Below are 25234 nucleotides of genomic sequence, written 5' to 3'. Positions count from 1 at the left end.
GCGGCCAGAATATATATACAACTCTTCCCAGAGGACCAGAGCAAAAGAGAATGGTAACACAAGATGAGGAGAGAGGGGTGGAGTTAAGAGAGGGTTTCCTTTTTCTTTTTTTTACGATGGGAGGTTTTTGTTTGCTCATGGTAGTGACCTAGTAGAGAGGAAGAAATGGATGATATAGGACAGAGAGGGGAGAATTGTTGGAGGATGGTAAGAACCAACTGGCCAGGCTGCTGTTGTCGGAGTGGATGCTGAGTGTGCAGAGAAGCTCTTCGTGACATGGATTGACAGAGCCTTGGGCAGCCAGATGCACTGATGGTTTGCAAATGGTGTCAGGTTCCAGCTTTCAGGCTGCCTGCTCTGTTAGTAGAAGAAACAACCTTTTTGGAACATGATATTCTGGATGTTCTTTGGGCATATGGGTGTCCAAAGAAAAAGATGCTACTAAATATGAGACAGCCAACAATCAGAAAAATACAAATCTTCCTTCATGGACAGTTAGGTGAAATACCATTTCAACTGCAATTTAGGTGAAGGGAAAGTTCAGGTTAAACAGTAGTTGAAGAGCTTAATTGCATAAATGCATCGCCCAAGGAACACATATTAAGTACTACAGTGGTGGTAACAGATAGCAGTGAAAGAATCCCAGGGATGACACAAAAACTTAGGGGAAATGAGTCAAAGTGTCTTGTTAATTCTCTTCTTTCCCAGAGATTTTCTCTCAAAGCATATTGTGGGGGGAATTTTGTATTTTGTGAGGTTAGGAGAGACTAATCAAATGAATCAGACTGCCTGGGTTCATATCTCAGCTTGCCACTTATTAGCTGTGTGAGTTTGGACAAGTTATTTAAACTCTCCACGTGTCAGTTTCCTCATCTGTAAAATGCAGATGATAATAAACATTATCTAATATATGTTCATTTGAATCTAGGGTTTAGAACAATGTAGGCTCTTAATAAATGTTCCTATCTTAAGGCTGTTTTACCCCCTCAGAAACCTTGTTCCATGAATTATCCTTTTTCTTTTTTAAAAAATAAATTTATTTATTTAATTTATTTATTTTTTGGCTGCCTTGGGTCTTCGTTGCTGTGCGCGGGCTTTCTCTAGTTGCGGCGAATGGGGGCCGCTCTTTGTTGCGGTGCGTGGGCTTCTCATTGCAGTGGTTTCTCCTGTTGCGGAGCACGGGCTCTAGGCGCGCGGGCTTCAGTAGTTGTGGCACGCAGGCTCAGTAGTTGTGGCTCACGGACTATAGAGCATAGGCTCAGTAGTTGTGGCGCACAGGCTTAGTTACTCCACGGCATGTGGGATCTTCCTGGACCAGGGCTCGAACCCATGTCCCCTGCATTGGCAGGCAGATTCTTTTCTTTTTTAAAATTTATTTATTTTATTTATTTTTGGCTGTGTTGGGTCTTCGCTGTTGCACGCGGGCTTTCTCTAGTTGCGGTGAGCAGGGTCTATTCTTCCTTGCAGTGCGTGGGCTTCTCATTGCGGGATTCTCGTTGCAGAGCACGGGCTCTAGGTGCACGGGCTTCAGTAGTTGTGGCACGCGGGCTCAGTAGTTGTGGCACATGAGTTTAGTTACTCCACGGCATGTGGGATCTTCCTGGACCAGGGCTCGAACCCGTGTCCCCTGCATTGGCAGGCGGATTCTTAACCACTGCGCCACCATAGAAGTCCCTGCTATTATTATTATATGTCCTCTACTAGACTGTAAGTTGTGAGAGGACAAATAATATATATATATATATATTTTATATGTATGTCACTACGGTGTCTCCTGCATCTAGAGCAGTGTCTGGCACATAGTGGGCACATAGTGTCTGGCACGTTGTTCAGTGACTGAATAAATTACATCTTTCTTTGGATTGGCGGTCCCTTGGTGGTGTCAACATGTGAAGCAGTTCCAGATATTATATCTTCTTACATACAGTTTTTGTGGGAAAGAGCAACAGATCTTCCCAGAAGGAACTCCTTGTGCATTTTTGGCTCTGACTGGGTTACATGCCCATCCATGAAACAGTCATTGTAACTTAGGGAATGTTATGTGTTGATTGACTTGGGGTCTAGGCTATTTGCTCATCCACATGGTCTGAAATTGGAGTAGGGGTGACTCTCTAAATGAGTATCATTGGATATAGTGAGTGAATGCTTGGCAGGAAAAAAAAATCACAATTTTGCCCTTGGTAAGATATTCAAATAGGGAAATGGCTCAGGAGACTATTATGGTTCAAATATAAGAAAATATGCTGTCATCACATAGATTCCAGCAGGCCTTCTCAGGGGCTGCGTGTGGTGGTGGGGTTAGGAAGTCACAGGTCCCAGAAGCTTCAGGGGCAGCTATGGCCTTCTTTTTAGTCATCCATTCATCAGAACGTAGTGTCGATATTAATTCTTTCTCCTTTCTGGTTCTGCAATTCCCCTGTGGTGCCAAATGTGCTCTCGTTCCAAAGGATAATACTTTTGCAAGTAATGACAACCCTTCTAAGCCTGGAGCTAGCCTCTGTAGGGCCCCACCTACAGGATGTCCTGTTTACTGCCCACCACCCTGTTCTGTCAGCTGTTGTAGTTTTCTCTATGTATGTCCAGATGGAACTCCCTAGCTGGGAGGCTATTCATACATGAAGCCTGAACCTTTGAGTAGATTTGCTTTTCTAGGGACAGGATTATGCCAATTTATACACTTTCTCTACAGCAACATATATATATATGTAAAAGCCTATGTATGTAAAAGTCACAAGCATCTGAGGAGAAAAAAGAATTCTTAGTTTCCTAGGTGCTGCAGGGAGTAACCCTTAGTTTCTTAGGGACCTGAGAATTCCATTATATGCATCTGTATATATCTTCCTGCCTCCTTTTCCAGAAGAATGTGAGCAGGCTCTATTACCTCCAGCATGTCTGTGACACTCCATTTACAGCCTTTTCAACCTTTACTCTAGGACCTATTTTTGCTTTTTTCCAAAATGAGGAAGACCCTTAATATTAGATGAGGAGTTCAAATATTCATAGCAGATCCAGGCATCCAACAGTAGCTTTTGCTTTCCCTAGAAGTAAAGCGAACTTAAGACCCTTCACAAAAGAATGGAACTTCTTCTCTTTCTCTCTCTCTCTCTCTCTGTCTCTCTGGACTTACATTATATCTTGGTCTCTATCCCTCCAGACTCTGAATTGTAGACAGGAGATTGGGCTGGAGGTAGGATGGAAGAGTCACGGTGATAAGGAGAGTTTTGTCCTGTACCTCCTCTTCCCTTTGACTGCAGTGCATCGCCTGCAGCTTTCAAGTTTGCATTGTTGAGGTGAATTCCCTGGTGGTCCAGTGGTTAGGACTCCATGCTTTCACTACCTAGGGCCAGGGTTCCATCCCTGGTTGCGGAACTAAGATCCCACAAGACAACAGACGCTGCCCCCCCCCACCCCCGACACAAAAAAGTTTGTATTGTTGAATTCCTGGGACTGAATTGAGCCTAGTTTCTTGTTGGGTTATGCTAAGGCAGCAGTCTAGGTAGGGGTCTAGGGGTGATAGCTGGGCCTCCTTGGGCTAAAGGCCTGGTTTTTGTTTACCAATTTGCAAAAGAGCCAGGCTCCACAGCGAGAGTTGTAAAGTAGGGGACTATTAACCTGCAAGTCCCTCGATGGCACATATGAGATGCCTAGAGCATTTTCGTCCCATAAACAGTAAGTGCTTGATAAACAGACTGAACAGTGCATTCTAGGTGCAGTCACCTTCTTGACAAGGTCCCCAGGGCTTCTGAGCACCTACTGGCCAGTAGTGTATTCAGGGTTGTCAAAGTTGACTCTTGCACAATTACCCCTCAGTGCATTCTAGATGTGATCGTATTCTTGAAAGAAACCTAAATTTATCAGTAGTCACGTCAGAGCATTCAGGCCTTTAAGTGCAAGTGGGATCCAGAATCCTGGAAGTGCTATGAAGTCTGCGGCCCCTATGGGCACCGCGTTTAGAAACCTACGCTACCTTCCAGAAGCCTCAGACCCCGGGGCAGCCGCCAAAGCCTCTAAGCTTAAGTCCTCGAAGCCAGCAGCCATATCCATCCGAGACCCGGGGGTCCAGGGCATCAGGCACTGAGGCAGACACCCCCGGTGCGGGCTGCGCAGGCGCGGGAGGCCCGAGGGGGCCCCGGCGCTCCAGGCTGCGCAGGCGCAGGAGCGGCTGCCGGCGAGTCTTCACGGCGGCGACGGCGGCGGCGGCGATTGAGGAGCCGGGGCGTGGAGCAGCAGTGGCGGCGGCGGGCGGCAACGGAGCAGCCATGAGGGCCGGGCCCAGTCACCGACAGTGAGTGGTGGTGGAAGCGGGGTGGGCGACGGGAGGGAAGTGGGTAACCTGCTGGAGGGATACTCCGACTTGGTGGGGGGGCTCTGCCTGTCGGAGGCGAAGGGGCGTGGGGGAGGGACAGTTTGAGATGATGATGCGGGAATTTGGGGCAGGGGTGGTCAGATGGCCCGGCGTCAGTGCTGGACAGCTTGGGGAGGGAACGGGGTGCGCGCTGCAGAGTGAAGGAGCCCGCCGCAGGGGCAGTGTCCCGCGCTCCTCCGTTTGTCATCGTCCCTTCCCCCGGGAGCTTTCGGTCGCCTCTCCCTTTCTGCTTCTTTCAGAGAATCGTCTCGGGGGATGGGGGTGCGTGGAGGATGAAAGCCCTGCTGGGGCTGAAGAAGACGACTCTAGTCCAGGCAGGGAAGAGCCGGTCGCCCGGAGTAATAGGCTGCTCTGGGTAGAGGGTGGGGGTCGTTTAAAGCTGGGAGGGGTCTAAGGAAAAGAGCTAGGGGCTTAGAGTCCGGCAGTTTCGAACCCACGCCCACCGCTGTTTAAAGCTGAAAGGTAACCTTGGGCAGGTCCCACTTAACCTTTCTGAACCTCTGGAAGATGTAATGGGTTTCAACGGACTATTGCAAGCATCACGTATGTGATTGAGATCGTTTATAAAAATTGTAAATTGTGAGTACTGTGCCGAGGTTGCTATATCACCAACAGTATCACTGGATTTTAGATCTTACCGTTATTAATGGAACGACTGGTTTCTTTGTCAAGGCGAAACATATTGTTTGTAAAACCTCAATAGGCACAGATGTGTTTTCTTCATCAGCACAGCAGATCATGTGCAGAAATACCAGTTTCTTCTGTGATGTGGCAGATTAACCGTCAGACTTGTGTAGGAAAAATACCATACTCTCAGGCATTTTTACAAATGGCATGTAGCTCCTTACTCAAGAGGGAGGCAATAGAGAATGGAAGGCCAATCTGTTAAATGCTTTCTGAACACAGCCCGTTTAGGTTTGTTCCCTTGTAACCACAGTTGGTACTAACGTGCTTTATGATGAATTGAAGAAACTAGTTTGAGACAAACTGGGAGGGGTGCACAATGAGGGATGTGCAAATACAATTTGTTATCTTTTAATTGTAAAAAAGTTTTTCGTTGCAAGAGTCTCTGGTTGCCCCAAGGCCCTGTCTCTGTTTTGGAGGTTAGATAGCATACAGCAACTTTTCATCTCCACTTTTTGTTACCCTGCCTGTGGAACCTCCAGGCTGGAGTGCCTCTCAAAGAAAGACAGAAGCAGCTGTGCAGGAGCCCAAGAGGTGGCTGGTTTGTTTCTGAGGGGCTGAAGGAGCGCTCCTGAGGCTTTGTTGTTGTTCTTGCTGTTTAGGGTGGACAAAGCAGAGGACAGAGTTAAACTGTGTACTTAGAGAGAGAGAGAAAATGGCTTTCTAGTCACAGCTTTTGAAAGAGATGAAACTCCTTTCAAAAGGACAGAAAGAGACGATGCTTCAGCTTTGCTGGCTCTGAGGATGCAGAGCTTGAAATGGTGAGGTCTTTTGGAAATTAGTGAGTGATTTGTCTTTCATCTGACCAAAGGTAGAGAGTAGCTGTATTAGGTCCTTGAAGGTTCACAGATAAGGAGAATGAATTATTTTATAGGAATAGGGAAATGCACCTTAGTTGTCTTTAACTTCTCCATCTGGTAAAACGTGTTTTACTTCTTTCCTGGAAATACACAGTGATATATTATTTTTAACTTTTTGCTTTAGTTCCTTGGCTGTCCCAATAAAATCTCTGTCCATAACACAGAGGTAAGGTTTTTATTCTTATTTAGAGGATAGTTTAAAAAAGAAAGCATTTGTTACTGTTGTCATAGGTCATTTACAGGCTACAAATTTATTCTGCCTTTCACCACCACATGGAAGATGAAGTAGAGGTATAAAATGTTAGAACTAACCTAACCATCTTATTTTTAATAGTTGGACATTTATTTTTAATTTTGCTAATGCACTTTCCCCTCTATTGGAAATTTCCATCAGTTCAAACAAGTCCATAAATGCTATCCTTATTACGTTAAAATGGTAGAGGTTTGTTCAGCTGTGATGAGAATTTCCTGTCCTCTCCTTCTGTTCTCTTTCCTATTTGTGGTTCCTTTTATGTAGTAGATTACTGTTACAGAATGAAAAGTCTTCCCCTGAGGGAAAGAAAGGGGATGGCCAGTGCCTTGATTGCCTTGTTGTGTGAGCAGTCCGTCTAAAGTGGGGATGTAAGGACTTCCCCTGAATCCCTGACATAGCAAGAGCTAAAATAAAAGGAATAAGGTTTACCAGTTCATTTTTATTCTAATAAAATGAATCATTTTTCAAAAAAAAAAAAAAGCAAAAAGCATCTCATGCCTCGGGGGAACCTTTTTATGTTTTTATTTTTAAAAAAATTAATTAACTACTTAATGTATTTTGGCTGCGTTGGGTCTTCGTTGCTGCTCGTCGTGGTCTTTCTCCAGTTGGGGCAAGCGGGGGCTACTCTTCGTTGCGGTGCGCGGGCTTCTCATTGCGGTGGCTTCTCTTGTTGCGGAGCACGGGCTCTAGGCGCGCGGGCTTCAGTAGTTGTGGCACGCGGGCTCAGTAGTTGTGGCTCGCAGGCTCTACAGCCGCAGGCTCAGTAATTGTGGCGCATGGGCTTAGTTGCTCTGTGGCATGTGGATCTTCCCAGACCAGGGCTCGAAACTGTGTCCCCTGCATTGGCAGGCGGATTCTCAACCACTGCGCCACCAGGGAGGCCCCTCAGCGGAACCTTTTTAAAGCAGTCTGTATAAAAACAAAATGTTGGTGTTTTTACCTCCCTCTCTTTTTTCACTGAGAATATTTGCTTGCAAACAGAATCTTTGTTTCTTCAGAGCCTTTGTGATCTTGCCACCCATTCCTTAGCTGAAGTCACTTTTGTGATATTTTTATAGCCACTTAACAATAGAGCACAAAGGGGTTTTTTTTTTTTTTTTTGGTTTGGTTGTCATTTGTTTTGGTTCTTGATAGAGTGCTAACAACTTTAAAGGAATACTATATGAGAAAATGTTAAAAAGGAAAAGTAGAGTGGATTTATTTATTTATTTATTTATTTATTTATTTGAAGTATAGTTGATTTACAATGTTGTGAGGAGAGTGGATTTAACTTAGTGAATTTGTAAGTTGGTTCTGATGTTTGGAGGGTAAAGGATTCAAGAATGGACTTGTGGTTCAGAGTAGCCTTCTGAGGACCAGGGTTTGCTTACCAGTGTTTATTTGTTTAGCACAGTTGTTGGCATAGAGTAATTGCTGATTAAATACTTGCTGAAGGGAAAAATAATAGCAATATGAATCATAATCAGCAAACATGGGTTCAAATCTTCTGCAACTCTGTGTATCTTTGAATAAGCTTACCCTTGTGTCTTTACCTGTTTCCTCATATATAAAGCAAAGATAATAGTTGTACTTATTTCATAGGGTTGTTGTGAGGGTTAAATGTGGTAATACATGTAAACTGTTTAGAATGGTACCTGATACTTAGTAAATGCTAAATGAATGCTAATTATTACTAGTGTTTGTTGGATACACACTCTCTTTGTGCCCAAATCACTGGTCAAAGATGATTATGACATAGCCCTTGCCCTCTGGGAGTTCACAGTCTAGTGAAGGAAACAGAAGTATACAAAGTAATTGTATAGAATGCAATATCTATTTCATCAAATCTGTGGTGCTAATGATTGTAAGGCTCACAGTTATTTTGCACACCACTAAGAAAGAAGAAATGCTGCTAATGAGACTGGCATGCCATCAGTTGTAAGGTGTATCCTGTTTTCAGAGAAATGTGACGGAAAAAAGGGTGTCTTAGAATTGATGGAGAGACTTCCCTGGGGTCCAGTGGTGAAGACTCCATGCTTCCACTGCAGGGGATGATGGTACGGTCCCTGGTCGGGGAACTAAGATCCTGCATGCCACATGGCCAAAAGAAAAAAAAAAAAGAATTGATGGAGTATAGTAAGTGGTTCTCTACTAGAGAAAGGTACAGCTTGTTATGAGAGTTGATGGAAGGGGTGGGTTCAGATATCGTCAGTAAAGGCTTCTGCTGCATTGAACCTGCATGATAGGCCCTCACAGATGGACATGGAAGATAGGGCATTCCAGACAGACAGTAAAGTCTGAAAATGGGAAGGGAGAGGGCATTATTGATGTGTACCACCATATCAGGACAAGCAGGAGGAGGAAATGAGCTAAGGCTTTGGCAGAGTAACATTGTATAATGCAGCAGAGCAGGACAGGAAGCTTGGAACATTTTCAGAAGAGACATGAGCCTAATTCTTGGATTTAAACTCCTAAAATATCACAACTCTAAAAAGATGATTCTAATACAATAAATTGGGAAGTGAGAGTATGGGAGAGAAGTGAAGTGGCCAAGGGAAGGGCTGAAGCTTTACAGCTGACCAGAGAGGGGATAAGTGTGAAGTCTCTGTACTCTTGGTGTGAGGTGAATGCTTTCTCAGCAGAGAAGTGTTTAATATCTATTTCTGTCTTTTCACTGCCTATCAAGGTCTTGATTGTGTCCCTTTTAGAGCTTTGTAACTCAGAGTGAAAAGGAATACAACTTGAGAGGAAAAATGCTAAATTTTCTTTATTAAAGATGCATTTAATACAAGGAGGGTAATAAGTTATCAGATTTCATAGCTCAGTTATAAAATGGTGGTTTGGTACAGTGCTGGATTGTACATTTTCATGGGAAAATATAGGTCATTTAAGGAGTGACTTAAAAGACTCAGAAGAAAAGAAAAGAAAAAGACTCAGGTATTAATTTTCTGGTAACTAACCCTGAAGCTAGTAGGGAAAACTATGAAAAACGAAAAATAGCATAAGCATGAATTTCTGTAGTGTCTTTTCTTTTCACCGGTAAGCCAAAACTTGACTCTCTCTCTCTTTTTTTTTTAAAGTATTTATTTATTTATTTGGTTGTGCCGGGTCTTAGTTGCAGCAGGCAGGCTCCTTAGTTACAGCTCACCAGCTCCTTAGTTATGGCACATGGGCTCCTTATTTGTGACATGCATGTGGGATCTAGTTCCCTGACCAGGGATCGAACCCGGGCCCCCTGCATTGGGAGCGTGGAGTCTTAACTTCTGTGCCACCAGGGAAATCCCCAAAACTGGACTCTCTTAAGCTTTTTGGACTCTGGTCTCATAGAAAAATTTTGGGGTTGATCCTCAGCAGTCAAATTCAGCAAACACTGAAGTGCCTACTGTGTGTTAGGCATTATGCTAGGCACTGAGAATTAAAATGTGAATGACATGATCCTCATTTTTAAGGTGCTCACATTTTTTTTTTTTTTTGATTTTTTGGCCACGCTGCTCGTCATGTGGGATCTTGGTTCTCCCACCAGGGATTGAACCCATGCCCCCTGCGTTGGAAGCGTGGAGTCTTAACTAACCACTGGACCACCAGGGAAGTCCATTAGGGTGCTCACTTTTTAAAAAAAAATATTTATTTATTTATTTATTTTTGACTGTGTCGGGTCTTCGTTGCTGTGCTGGCTTTCTCTAGTTGCGGCGAGTGGGGGCTACTCTTTTTTTTTTTTTTTTTTTTTTGCGGTACGCGGGCCTCTCACTGTTGTGACCTCTCCCGTTGCAGAGCACAGGCTCCGGACGCGCAGGCCCAGCGGCCATGGCTCACGGGCCCAGCCGCTCCGCGGCATATGGGATCCTCCCAGACCGGGGCACGAACCCGTATCCCCTGCATCGGCAGGCGGACTCTCAACCACTGCGCCACCAGGGAGGCCCAAGGGGCTACTCTTCACTGCGGTGCGCGGGCTTCTCATTGCAGTGACTTCTCTTGTTGCAGAGCATGGGCTCTAGGCGTGCGGGCTTCAGTAGTTGTGGCTCCCAGCCTCTAGAGAGCAGGCTCAGTAGTTGTGGCTCACGGGCTTAGTTGCGCCGCAGCATGTGGGATCTTCCCAGATCAGGGCTCGAACCTGGATCCCCTGCCTTGGCAGGCGGATTCTTAACCACTGCGCCACCAGGGAAGTCCCCTAGGGTGCTCACATTTTAATTGGAGGCTGACAAATATGTAATTATGAACCAATACAGTATGTGCTGTCATAGAGGTCTGCACTAAGAGCTATGGGAGCACTGGTTCTGCCTGGTGGTGGGAAAGGAAGGTTGGAGAAGGCTTCCTGGAGGAAGAATCAATTGAGTCTTGAGGAATGAATACAATTTGGCTGCTTCAACAGAAAAGGATTGGAGAAGGATTGGAGGGGTCTGTTTCAAGTGCAAAGAACAACTTGCACAAGGGTATAAGAGTATAGACCCTCAGGCTAGTGGTTTAATGTGCGTAGATCATGGGGTATGAGGTAGAAGTGGAAGGACGTGAGGTGAAAGATGGGTTGGAGCCCAATTGTGGATGGCCTTGGTGAGGGGTCTGAATTTTATTTTGTAGGTGCTATGGAAGAGTTCAGATCACTATTTAAGAAAAGTAACACTGATGGATCAACAGCAAGGTCCTATATCCTGTGATAAACCATAATGGTAAAGAATATGAAAAAGAATGTGTATGTACAACTGAATCACTTTGCTGTATAGCAGAAATTAACACAACATTGTAAATCTACTATACTTCAATATAATAAATTTGAAAAAAAGAAAAGTAATCTAACACTGTTGACAGTGTGGAAGTTAGATTTTAAAAGGAGAAATTGGCTGCAGGGAGACAGTTCGTTATGAGACTGGTGTGATGGTTGCTTGAGAGATATTGAAGATCTCAATTACAGTGGTAGTGATGGAATTGTAGACAGATTAAAGAGCTTTTTAGGAGACTGACTAGAAGGATCTTATTGACTTTATGTTGCGGAGTGTGTAAGGGAGAAGGAGTTGTTGAAGATGGATTTGAAATTCCTTGCTTGGGTGACTAAATAGATGGTGATGTCATTAAACAAGATAGGGAATACAGGAATAAGAGGGTGTTACATTTGAGGGGAAATGAGTTTGATTTTGGTATGTTAGGTTTGAGGTGTCTGGGAAATCCAGAAGCAAATGTCCAATAGGCTTCTGGATATTTGGGTCTAGAGTTCGGCAGAGAGGTTTAGAATGGAGATGCAGATCTAGAAATCATTAGGGTGTAAGTAATAGTTAAAGCCAGCATGATGACCCTGTGAGTCTAAGTTCCAGTTGCTTAATATGTTGTTCATTCACATCATCTGGAGGGATTGGCTTAATGGAGATGTGGCACTCAGTACTTTCTCAACAGTAGTTCATACTTATTTTTACATTTTTTAATGTGTTACATACTGGGCTTAAATTAGCAGCTTTTAGGTTGCAAGCAAGAATAAAACACAAAACTTCTCATCTTAGTGGAAAGAATGGTATTACTCTTAATTAAATAAGGATACCATTCCTGCTTAAAAGCATATATGTTTGTAAATTTTTCAGTGAAAGGAAATTAGTGTGCACATCAGCTGTACATTTTCTTTTCCTATTCTCAGTGGTTTACCAGACTTAGAAAACTGCCTTTTCTTTCTTTCTTTTTTCTTTCTTTCTCTCCTTCCTTCCTTCCTTCTTTTATTTTTGGCTGTGTTGGGTCTTTGTTGTGGCACACGGGCTCCTCTCTAGTTGTGGCGTGTGGGCTCTGTAGTTGAGGCACACGGGCTCTCTAGTTGTGTCGCGCAGGTTCAGTTGCCCTGCAGCATGTGGGATCTTGGTTCCCCGACCAGGGATCCAACCCGCGTCCCCTGCATTGGAAGGCGGATTCTTAACCACTGGACCACCAGGGAAATCCTCAAAACTGCGTTTTCTAACATCAGTTCCATTATAGATATGGGGGGGAAAAAAGGAATCTGTTCCACTGAGTACCTCAGATTAGAAGCTAGGTGATTTTTTTTTGGCTGCGTTGGGTTTTCGTTGCTGTGCGCGGGCTTTCTCTAGTTTTGACCAGCGGGGCTACTCTTCGTTGCGGTGCACGGGCTTCTCACTGCAGTGGCTTCTCTTGTTGCGGAGCACAGGCTCTGGGCGTGCGGGCTTCAGTAGTTGTGGCTCGCAGGCTCTAGAACACAGACTCAGTAGTTGTGGCGCACGGGCTTAGTTGCTCCACAGCATGTGGGATCTTCCCGGCCCAGGGCTCGAACCCGTGTCCCCTGCATTGGCAGGTGGATTCTTAACCACTGTGCCACCAAGGAAGTCCCAAGCTAGGTGATTTTTATGAACCAAAACCTCAGAAGATTTCATTTGAAGACCACAGGATAATTTTGAATCAGTGATACCAGGTTAGTTCAGAGTTGGGATTGGGAACTCAAGTCAACTAACTCTGTGCAGTCTTCCTCTACCACACAGCTTTCCACCATTTATATAATAACTGAAAACACTGAAATAAATATGCCCGATGGTAAGTGAAAGATATACATGCTGTTGTTGCTTTCTGGAAGGACAATTTGGTATAATTTAGGTGCTTTTTTTTTAGTTCATGATTTTGAAATATAAGCAAAGGCATGTTTTATGAAAGGAAGGAATTTGAAGAGTGTTTAAAGTTGTTGGTATATTTTAGCTAAGCATTTTTAATATTGACATTGAACAGGATATCTGGCTTTGACTGGAGAATCAAATGCTGGGAATCACAGACATCCCTAAGGTCTTGACTTGGTTCAAGGCTTAGCTTCCCATACTTTTCTTTTTCTCCCTTTCCTTGGGGATTTAATGTTAAAAAGAAAATTAATCTGTAGATATGTTATCTTTTTACCCCTTTATTATGGAAAATTTCAAATATATGCAAGAGTAGACAGAACAGTATAACGAACCCCTATCATTCTGTTATAATAATTGTCAACTCATGCCTGTCTTGTTTCATCTATGTACCCCCTACCCACTAACCCACCTACATTATTTTTTAAAAATCCAGGATATCATAATTTCATGAATAAATATTTCAGTATATATCTCTAAAAGATAAGGACTAAAAGAAATCCCACAAAAAATTAACAAGCATTTTATTTCTTTTTTTTTCTTTTTTTTTTTTCTTTTTGTGGTATGCAGGCCTCTCACTGTTGTGGCCTCTCCCGTTGTGGAGCACAGGCTCCAGATGCGCAGGCTCAGTGGCCATGGCTCACGGGCCTAGCCGCTCCGCGGCATGTGGGATCTTCCCGGAACGGGACACAAACCCGTGTCCCCTGCATCGGCAGGCGGACCCTCAACCGCTGCGCCACCAGGGTAGCCCATTTTATTTCTTAATAGCATCAGTTATCCAGTTAGTTTTCACATTTCCCCAATTATCTCAATAATTTTTCAACTGTTTGTTTGGAACAGTATCCAAATAGGTCCATACAGAATGATTTCATATGTCTACTGTTTTTCGTTTAACCTATAGGTTTGCCCTCCATTTCTTCATGTATTCATTGAAGATCTCTCCTTTTTTTTTAAAATTTATTTATTTATTTTTGGCTGTGTTGGGTCTTCGTTGCTGCACGTGGGCTTTCTCTAGTTGGGGGGAGCAGGGCTACTCTTCGTTGCGGTGTGTGGGCTTCTCATTGAAGTGGCTTATCTTGTTGCGGAGCACAGGCTCTAGGAGCTTCAGTAGTTGTGGCACGCTGGCTTAGTTGCTCCGCGGCACGTGAGATCTTCCTGGACCAGCGCTCGAACCTGTGTCTGCTGCGTTGGCAGGCAGGTTCTTAACCACTGCGCCACCAGGGAAGCCCCAAGATCTCTCCTTTTTAACAGCTGTTATCCCCTTTTACTCTTTTGGAGGTTTCCTTTTACAATATGTCTACAAGGTAGGACATTCTCTTTTCAGTTTCTTCCTGTCATTCAAAGCAGTTGGTCATTCACAACAAAGATTAATGCATTGCCTACTCTGTGCTAGGAGCTAAGAATGAATTAGCTAGTGTAGCTAGTTCTGCCCACCCAGTTTATGTCCTGATGGGAGAAACAAAGTTAGCTATCAGTTATAGAATATAACGTGTTAAGAGGGATGTAGAGAACCCCAGGGTGCAATGGAAACATGTTAACTCTTAACGCATATTTGGGGGATCAAGAAAGGCATGTGGATGGATGAAAGAATGTTCAATGTAACACCTGAAGGATGACTTGGAGTTAGGATTACTGGCAGCAGAGGGACTGTTGTTTGTAAAGTATAATAATAAGTTTAACATTTTAATTTTCACTATTTGAAATAAATAGCATGTTTCTTAGGAAAATTGTGTTTTCAACTTTATTGTACCAAATAATATTAATAAATATCTTTATACAAAGCATTTTTCTTCCCTTTTGCACAACTGCAAGGAAATCTCAAAACAGCTGTGCAAGTGAAAAATCAGAACCTTGAAAAATAAGCCTAGAATTTCCAACCCTTACAATGCCCCCATCGTTTGTTTGTTTATTTATTTATTTATGGCTGTGTTGAGTCTTCGTTGCTGCACGTGGGCTTTCTCTAGTTGTGGTGAGTGGGGGCTACTCTTCATTGTGATGCGAGGGCTTCTCATTGCGGTGGCTTCTCTTGTTGCGGAGCACAGGCTCTAGGTGCGTGGGCTTCAGTAGTTGTGGCTTGCGGGCTCTGTAATTGTGGCTTGCAGGCTCAGTAGTTGTGGCACACGGGCTTAGTTGCTCTGCAGCATATGGGATCCTACCAGACCAGGGCTCGAACCCATGTACCCTGCATTGGCAGGTGGATTCTCAACCACTGGGCCACCAGGGAAGCCCGTACCCCCATCGTCTTTCTTAAGGTTAACCTAGGCAGCCAATTTCCATCTCTAAGTAGACACTTTGGGGGAAGCTTAAAAAATCCTTGACAAGTTGATTCTAAAATTTATATGGGACCAAAATAGCCAAAACAATTTTGAAAAAGGTTAACAAATTTGGAAGACTCTTACTACCTGATTTCAAGACTTACTGAAGAACTACGGTAACCAAGACAGTGTGGTATTGGCAAAAGGATAGATATATAGATCAATGAACAGAATAGAGGAATAGACCCACACTATTAAATAGGGCTGTTTGATTTTTGACGGAGGTGCAAAGGCAAGTCAACAGAGAAAGGATAGTTTTCTCAACCGCTAGTCATTGGAACAACTAGATATCTATATGCAAAAAAGGAAAAAAAGAACCTCAACCCACACTTCACACCTTATGTAAAAATTAACTCAAGATCAATCACAGACCTAAATGTAAAATGGAAAACTATAAAATATTTAGAATGAAACTGGAGAAAATCCTTGTTACCTTGAGTTAGGCAAAGAGTTCTTAGATACAGTACCAAAAGCAAGATCCATAAAAGAAAAAATTGGTAAATTGGGCTTCATCAAAATTTAAAACTTTTACTCTGCAAAAGCCAAGACACAGACTGGGAGAAAGTATTTGCAAGTCACATATCAAGATAGGAACTGTATATAGAATGTATAAAGAGCTCAAAACTCATCAAGAAGAAAAGCAAATGACACCATTAAAAAAATGGGTGAGGGCTTCCCTGGTGGCACAGTGGTTGAGAGTCCGCCTGCCGATGCAGGGAACACGGGTTCGTGCCCCGGTCCGGGAAGATCCCACATGCCGCAGAGCAGCTGGGCCCGTGAGCCATGGCCGCTGAGCCTGTGCGTCCGGAGCCTGTGCTCTGCAACGGGAGAGGCCACAACAGTGAGAGGCCCGCGTACCACAAAAAAAAAAAAAAAAAAAAAAAAAAAAATGGGTGAGAGATTTGAATGACTTCAGCAGAGAAGATATATGGATGGCAAAGAAGCTCATGAAAATGTCCTCAACATCTTAGTCATTAGAAAAACGCAAATTAAAATCATAATGAGATGTGCCATTAGAATGACTAAAAAACAACAAAAGGAAACTGTCTAGATTATGGACTGATGAGGATGTGGAACAATTGGAACTTTGGAAAACACTGTGGTGGTTTCTTATAAAGTAAAACATACACTTAACCATATGACCCAGGTGTTTACCCAAATGAAATGATAACCTCTGACACAAAAACCTGTATGTGAATATTTATAGCAGCTTTATTGGTAATCATCCCAAACTGGAAACAACCTGAATGTCCCTCAACTTTGGAATGGAAAAACCAACTGTGATATATCCATACAATGGAATACTACTCAGCAACAAAAAGGAACTATTCATATATGCAATAACATGAATGAATCTCATGTGCATCATGGTCAGTGAAAGAAGCCGCCATACTCAAAAGGCTACTCTCTACAACCAGGACCTACTGTATAGTACAGGGAACTATATTCAATATCTTATAATAAACTATAATGGAAAATAATCTGAAAGAGAATGTATATATGTGTGTGTGTGTGTATATATATATGTGATATGTATATATCATATATATAGAACTGAATCACTTTGTTGTACACCTGAAACCAGCACAGCTTTGTAAATCAACTAGACTTCAATTAAACAACATACTCACTACATGATTGAATTTATATGACATTCTGGAAAACTCAAAACTATAGGGACAATGGAGAACAGATCAGTGATTGCCTTGGGTTAAGGGTAGGTGAAGTGTTAGACTACAAAGGGGTAGCATGAGGATATTTCGCTGAGGTGATAGAACTGTTCTGTACCTTGTTTGTGGTTATGGTTGTTATTTATGAATTTATGAATTTATGAATTTATGAATTTATGAGAACTCAGAACTGAACACTACAAAATGAATTTTACTGTGTAAATTTTTTATTTGTTTGTTTGTTTGTTTATGGCTGCATTGGGTCTTCATTGCTGTGCCCGGGCTTTCTCAGGATCTCCTCTTCGTTGTGGTGCGCGGGCTTCTCATTGCGGTGGCTTCTCTTGTTGCCCAGCGCGGGCTCTAGGCACACAGGCTTCAGTAGTTGTGGCACGTGGGCTCAGTAGTTGTGGCTCGCGGGCTCTAGAGCGCAGGCTCAGTAGTTGTGGCGCACGGGCTTAGTTGCTCCATAGCATGTGGGATCTTCCCGGACCAGGGCTCGAACCCGTGTCCCCTGCATTGGCAGGCGGATTCTTAACCACTGTGCCACCAGGGAAGTCCCTGTGTAAAATTTTTCAGAAAGAAATTCTGAGGGTAGAAGACTCTAAAGAAGATTTTAAAGAAGTCTTTAAAGACATTAAAGAATTCCAGAAGTATAACTTCTTAAATATTTGAATTTTTTAACTTAATTTCTTTTTTGAATATATTTTAAATAATTTAAAAGATACATAATGAGGGGACTTCCCTCATGGTCCAGTGGGTAAGACCCGGTGCTCCCAGTGCGGGGGGCCTGGGTTCGACAGCTGGTCAGGGAACTATATCCCGCATGCCGCAACGAAGATCCCGTATGCCACAACAAAGACCTGGAGCAGCCAAAATGAAGACCTGGTGCACCCCTCTGCTGGGCATCCATCCTCTTCCCTTTGCTACTGCTTTTTTGGTGAGAGATAATTTGAACTATTTGCTAGTGTTTCTGGATCATGTCTCTACTCTGCCCTTTTTTTCCACAAACATTCTGGTTTTCCATCAGATCTCAAATTTCTAAGTAAGGACTTTTATTTAGATAAAGTAAGATCTTTCCTCTTAGTAGGGGATTGTTGGGTATCCAATTAGGCTTCTATATCTCACCTAGATATTTGCCTGTTCTTGGTAAATCATTAATTTCTAGTCCTTTGTTACTCTCTCCCCCACCTTTCTCTCAGAGGCTATCAAGTGGAAATTATCTTTACTTCTTTCTTCCACACCTATAGAGTTTACTATATTCATGTTGGCCTTTCCTTTCTTCACTATACTGTTAATGCTCTGGGACCTTGTATCACTGTTTCTCTTTCAGCCGAATCTTTAGTCCTTCTGTCGTTATTTTTTCTTTTCACAGGTGGTGTAATTCACTGCACACACAAACAAATTCTCCAGATGTCTAGGTTTCACTCAAATCTCTCTGTTTCTCTCTCTTTCCCTCTCGCCTGCGCCATCCCTCCTTCCCTCCTAGAATCCAGGCCTATATTTCCAAAACCCACCTAGGCATTGCATAGGCATCACAGAATTCATTGTCTTCCCCACAAAATCTAAACATTCTAGATTTCCTGCCTAGTTGAATGGTATTAACAGCCACACAGTTACCTAAATCAAAAACTTTGGACTTGACCTTGTTTCTTCCTTCTCCTTCATCACTCATATCTGGTTGATACCTAGGTCTGATTTTAACCTTCAAGGTCTCCTAAACCTGCCATTTCCTTTCCAGCCATATTGCTGAAGTCTTGGATTAGACCGTTTTCATTTCTCACTTGGGCCGTTGCAGTAACCTCCTAACTGGTCTGTATGCCTCAGGTCTTATCATCCTTCACTTGATCCACCACACTGCCACAAGAGTGATCTTCCCAAGTTCTAAGACTACTTGTGCACTTTCCCTTTCAAACCCTTCATTATCCACAGTGCCTGATACATAGCACATGCGTGATTCCATCTTCCTTCCTCCTTTCCTCATTATGTTTTTGCTCAGGCTGTTTTCTTTCCCTCCAAGGACACTTCCAAAACAGGCAGACAGACATAACCAATAATCTAGTGAATCTCCTGATTAATCTTTAGGATTTAGCTCATAGCTCATTTCTTCTGTGAAGTCTTCCTAGTTTCCAAGTCAGAATTAATCACTCCTGCTCTGGGCTGCTCTGATATTTTAGTATCCTGTTAGCATTACACTTATTATTCTAATGTTTTGTTTCCTCAACTGGATTGTGAGCTCTTTGTGGGTAGGGGTTATGTCTTTTTTACCCTTTTAAGTTCAGCAGCACCTAACAACTAAGCCTGCCAAATTTATTGAGTTTCTAGTATGTGTTGGGAACTAACAATTCTCTGGTAAACAAAGTCCCTGTTCTTATGGAGCTGATGTTCTAGTGAGGGTAAACAGACAACAAACAACTTTAAAAAAATCAGTTGCGAGGGCTTCCCTGGTGGCGCAGTGGTTGAGAGTCCGCCTGCCGATGCAGGGGACACAGGTTCGTGCCCCGGTCCGGGAAGATCCCACATGCCTCGGAGCGGCTGGGCCCATGAGCCATGGCCGCTGAGCCTGCACGTCCGGAGCCTGTGCTCCTCAACGGGAGAGGCCACAGCGGTGAGAGGCCCGCGTACCCCCCCAAAAAAAAAAAAAATCAGTTGCAGAGCATTAAAATAGAATGATGTATTAGAGGATGAATGGATAGCTACTTTAGATTGGGAGAATAGGGAATATCTCTCTGAGGGTATGGCATTTAAGATCCAGGAGGATACAAGGATTAGCAGATCAAACATTCCAGTGCAAAACTAAGGAGGAATGAACTCCGTATGTTGGAGGAACAGGAATAAGACCAATGTGGCTTGAATATGGTGGGTGAGAGGGAGAGTGATGCAAGAAGAGGACAGAGGCCATATGACGTTGAGATTTGAAAGCTAGGGTAGTGTGCTTCCTTTGGAGGCTTTTAAGCAGGGATATGATGTGACTTGATTTGTAATTTTAGAAAGATACTCTGGTTACTGTGTATAAATGGTGATTATATTTATTGAGATGGGTAAGACTGTGGCAGAACATATTTATCAAGAATTCTGTTTTGGTCATGTCGAGTTCGAGCTGCTTGTTCGACAGCCAACTGGAGCTGTAAGATAGTTGGGTAGAAAAGCCTGGCATTCCAGGGGGAAGTCTGGGCTGGAATTGTAGACTTGGAGATCATCAACATGTAGACAGAAGTTGAAATCATGGAATTCTGTCAGGAGGTCACCTAGAATGGTTTGTGTCTAGAGAAGAGAGGTCTGACAGAGCAGGAGTAGCCAGTGAGGTAGGAGGAAAACCAGGAAAAATGATGGTATGGAAGGCAAGTAGAGAACATGTAAAGAAGGGAGTGGACCACTGTATTGCATTGCTGTCTCAGATAAGAGCAGGGAAGTACCTGTGGGGTTTGGCAACCTAGAGATTATTGGTGATCTTGAGTAGAACTACTCATTGGACTGGTGGAGATAGATGTCTGATTGTAGTGGTTGGAGGGAGCAAGTGAGATGAAAAGCATTTCATTTTTGTATGATGACAGCGAGGTTTTGGAAGCCTATTTCTAAAAACTTCCTGTGTCATTGTCACTAAATTCCTACCTATTTGTATTCCAATGTGGTTATATATTTTTGTCAAAGCATTATAATCTTAATGTTTTTGTACCATCATTTTAGGTAGATTCCTGTTCTCTCAAAACCTAGCTTAGGGCCTCCCTGGTGGCGCAGTGGTTGAGAGTCCGCCTGCCGATGCAGGGGATACGGGTTCGTGCCCCGGTCTGGGAGGATCCCACATGCCGCGGAGCAACTGGGCCCGTGCACCACAACTACTGAGCCTGCTCTCTGGAGCCCGCGAGCTACAACTCCTGAGCCCACATGCCACAACTAATGCAGCCAAAAATAAATAAAATAAATTTGTTTAAAAAAACAACAACCAAAAAACCCCCTAGTTTAACTAGGGTTATGAACAATACATATACACTGGTGAGTGAATGAGACTGTATTTAAGGATCAGGTCCCTGGTCTTGGAAAAGCAGACTGGCTTGACCTTGGCTTTATGATACATCAGTTTTCTCAGCTGTCAAATGAGGATAACAGGACCAGTTTAGCTCAGTGGGTGGTTGTGAGGCATGACTACTAATGAAAATAATTGTAAAACACTTTTGCAAGTTAAAGTGTGATATAAATGCTAAATAATAGTTCTTTATTGGGATGTTGTGAAAATTAGCAATATGCTGTCTCTTAGAGCCCTTAAGTTCCTTTTGAGAAAGGTGATATATATATATATTTTTTTTTTTTTAAATAAATTTATTTATTTTATTTTTGGCTGCGTTGAGTCTTCATTGCTGCGCGCAGGCTTTCTCAAGTTGTGGCGAGTGGGGGCTACTCTTCGTTGCGGTGCGTGGGCTTCTCATTGCAGGGGCTTCTCTTGTTGCGGAGCACCGGCTCTAGGTGTGCGGGCTTCAGTAGTTGTGGAGAGCTGGCTTCAGTAGTTGTGGCTCGCGGGCTCTAGAGTTCAGGCTCAGTAGTTGTGGCACACGGGCTTAGTTGCTCCGCGGCATGTGGGATCTTCCCGGACCAGGGCTCGAACCTGTGTCCTCTACATTGGCAGGTGGATTCTTAACCACTGCACCACTAGGGAAGTCCCGGTGATATATTTTTATAAATACTATTTGCAGAAAAAAATAGCTCAAGATTTGGGAAAAGACTGCTATCCTAATTTCTGGAGTGTAACAATTATGGAACCATAATGAGACAACTTTTTATTAAAGAGAGTATTTCCTAAAGGTTTATTATAATATCACTTTAGAGGTTTCTTATCACAAGGGTTTTACCATCTTGGCTTTTTGGTTCAAGTGAGGGTGTGAGTGCCATCCTATGGCAGTTAAAATTCTGACTGTTTAAAGGACTGGTGGTGGTGATTTATTATCTATATTTAAAGTGTCACAGCCAATCAATAGAACCACTCAGAAAAAGCATTGAAAAGGCATTTTAATTTATTTTAGGCAACACCATATAGACATTTTAATGCAGGCTTAGGTGATGGTTGCAGTTAGGCTTTAAAGAGAGAGACAGTGCCATTTCAGGCAAAACTAGCACTCCTTGTTTCACACCTATATGAGTCTAAATATAGAATTGGTGGCATCATTACCTATAATGTACTTAGAAAATGCCTGAAATTTGAATCTGATGAACTAAATTTTTCTCAGCCTCTAAAGTAGCATTAACAATAGAGTAAAACTGGGATGTGGTTCTTTTGATGTTTAAAACCGATAAGGGAAATGGTTAAGCAATAGTCTGCTGACGTGCTCAGAACTTTACCCTGCTGACAGCTCAGTTGGGATCTTGTGTATTATTTTTTTCAGTGGAGACCTGTGTATTGCTAATTTTAGAACAGAGTGACATGAAGTTCTTAGCTTTACATAGGTTGGAATTGAATCTTTTTTCTGGAATTTCAGTTCCACAATCCATTACCTCTTTGTATCAAGGACAAGTGAAAGGTTTTGGTTTCTTTTCCTCTTTGATGGGAAGACTGTACTTGTTTTTGCCTCACCCAGGCATTATTCGCTTTATTTTTGCATTTGGTGACTGGAAAGGGGGTCCCTGAATGGTCTGCTTCTACAGCAAAGACAGTGGAGTAAGCTTTCTTTCTTGGAGATGCTTTACATTTGTGGTTGTATTTAGGCTTTCTGTTATTTGCTGCCATCATCTGCCTTGCTCATTGTAGACTCAGGGATTGGCTTCAAGTTCATAGGTAAAGGTTCATCTTAAATTCTTATTTTAGTTCCTTTGGGTTTGATTTGCAGTTGACCTGTATCCATTCTACTTGTTTCTTGTTTCTTTTCCAGAGTAGGTATTTCACAAAGCTTCTATCATATATTTTTAGGAATGTATATTTTTTCCAGCTTTATTAAGGTATAATTGATAAAATTGTAAGATATTAAAGTGTACAACAGGATGATTTGAGGCACCCTTAGCTTTTGTTATTGTTCTTCTTTTTATTCTGGAGGCTTGCAGTTGGCAGTACTATCAAGCCAAAATACCTTTGGGACTGTATGGAGAAGGCACTTTCCACTACTTCCTAACAATATGGAATATATGTAATACTTGATCTTATGTATTTCTTCTGTGACTACTAACTAGTTCATGCCCTTTGAAAATTTCCCCTTCGGTTGTTTCTTTTTCTTATTGACTTGTAAAAATTCTTCGTATTTTGTGGCCAATTGTTGCAAATATTCTTTAAGGCTATGTATAAATGAGAAAGCAGGCTATTGCATCAAATGCTTATCCAAGATGATATTTGGTTAAAATGTTTGCCTTGGTTATTTGAGCAATGGTAAGCTTCTTTTGTCTCTTTCCTTCCAAAAATGCATAGAAAAGCTCCTTCTGTCTGAAGTAGAGTGTTGGCTCTGTGTTGGTTATAATTTGCTTTTTCTGGCTGGCAGAGCCTTCTTTTTGTTTTCTGTCTTCTGACAGATTATAGGATTGTGGGGAAACAGCGTCCAGGGCTTTTTCAGGAACTGTGCCATTTTATCTACAGGAGAAGCCATTGGCTTTGGCACTAGAAGGGAATTGGCTCTTCATTTAAAGATGCCAAATCATGCTTGATTCACAAGTTTGCTGTCTCATTTTGTGTGTGTGTGTGAAACTTTTTCAGGATGTTGGCTTTTACTTTTTCTACCATGTGCTACTCCATCAGTATGAGAAATTAACAACTTGTTCCTTCTCTCCAACTCTCCACCCCCAACACACACAATCCAAACATCCCAAACCATAGCAAAAGATGCAACAGTCATTTTGAGGATTAGGGCAAAATACACCACACGAATGTTTCCATTGCCCTTTTGGTGACTGAGTTTTAATTCTGCTTTATCAGTTAAAGTCTTCATCTTTCCTATGTAAGCTTGAATTATTTAGGTGGGGAAATGATTTGCCAACCAAGATGTCCCTTTACAGAGGCTTTTCAAAGGCATCGGTGGAAGTGAACTGTCAGAGAACTCTATTTCCTAACTTGGGAAACTTAACTTGCATAAGAGAGAGCACATTTAGGAAACTTCTACTTATTTATTTATCCTTGACATGCTCTTTGCAGGGGGGTGTAGTGTAATTTATCCTGATCTCAAATGAGAATTTTTTTTTTTTTTCGGTACGCGGGCCTCTCACTGCTATGGCCTCTCCCGTTGTGGAGCACAGACTCCGGACGCACAGGCTCAGCGGCCATGGCCCACGGGCCCAGCCGCTCCGCGGCATGTGGGATCTTCCTGGGCGAGGGCACGAACCCGCGTCCCCCGCATCAGCAGGCGGACTCTCAACCACTGCGCCACTAGGGAAGCCCTCAAATGAGAATTTTTATTATCATGTAAGCAGTCTTAACTCCAGTTGTATCTGTTACCTTCATGCTTTTTAAACTGTGTACAATTGATTTTGAAACCTAGCCAACTAGGTATTTTAGCAAATCTTCCACACACGTTAATGCCTCACTCCTCTACTTTCTATAGATAACAGTTTAAAGATACCTTCTTTTTTTTTTTTTTAAAGAATCTTTTATTTATTTATTTATTTATGGCTGTGTTGGGTCTTCGTTTCTGGGGTGGGCTTTCTCTAGTTGTGGCAAGCGGGGGCCACTCTTCATTGCGGTGCGTGGGCCTCTCACTATCGCGGCCTCTGTTGTTGCGGAGCACAGGCTCCAGACGCGCAGGCTCAGTAATTGTGGCTCACGGGCCCAGTAATTGTGGCTCACGGGCCCAGTTGCTCCGCGGCATGTGGGATCTTCCCAGATCAGGGCTCGACCCGTGTCCCCTGCATTGGCAGGTGGATTCTCAACCACTGCGCCACCAGGGAAGCCTAAAGATACCTTCTAAGTGAAGCTATTTCCATTTAGATTAAGGTGGGAAAGTTGTAAATAGGAGAATAAGCCAGTTTTGATAAGCTGGTTTGTCTAGTATGAATTTTTATATGGACACATGTTTTTTTCTCCCTCTGCCAAACCGTCCTGCCCCAAACCCACAGTCTTGCAAAAGTTGGGGTTTGGTTCTCATGTGCATTCTTTGTTGTAGTTTGCCTTTTTTTTTTGCGGTACGCGGGCCTCTCACTGTTGTGGCCTCTCCCGTTGCGGAGCACAGGCTCCGGACGCGCAGGCTCAGCGGCCATGGCTCACGGGCCCAGCCGCTCCGCGGCATGTGGGATCTTCCCCGACTGGGGCACGAACCCATGTCCCCTGCATCAGCAGGCGGACTCTCAACCACTGCGCCACCAGGGAAGCCCTAGTTTGCCTTTTTTTTCCAAACTGGTGTCTCCCTTCACTAGACTAAGCACCTTAAAGACAGAGTTTGTAGCTTATTCATCTTTTTGTCTCTGGGGTCTAATGAAGTTCCTGGTATGTAGGAATGCAGTAAATACGTGGTGATGTGAGTGAATGAATGAATGAATTGAATTCCCAAAGATACAGTGAATGGATTTTATACTTCCCTCTGGTGTCTGAAAGAGAAAGTGCAGCCAGTTAAAAAAAGGTTA

At 43.0% G+C, this 25234-nt stretch overlaps 1 protein-coding gene across 2 annotated transcripts in view; it reads left to right on the top strand.

The window, feature by feature from the left end:
- The first annotated feature begins 4185 nt into the window (after window positions 1–4185).
- Window positions 4186–25234, top strand: part of FAM222B (family with sequence similarity 222 member B) — a 73256-nt gene continuing 52207 nt past the window's right edge. Inside the window, exon 1 of one of the 2 annotated variants that reach the window (XM_081220327.1) lies at window positions 4186–4285. The gene's annotated coding sequence lies outside the window, so the exon portion shown is untranslated. The remainder of the gene's footprint in view (window positions 4286–25234) is intronic. The other variant, XM_081220329.1, reaches the window with a different exon arrangement.

The sequence above is a fragment of the Mesoplodon bidens genome (genome assembly GCF_964165515.1).
Source record: "Mesoplodon bidens genome assembly, chromosome: 19".
Classification (NCBI taxonomy): domain Eukaryota; kingdom Metazoa; phylum Chordata; class Mammalia; order Artiodactyla; family Ziphiidae; genus Mesoplodon; species Mesoplodon bidens.
Note: the sequence above shows the minus strand (reverse complement) of the source record. Positions and strands in the feature narration are given on the sequence as shown.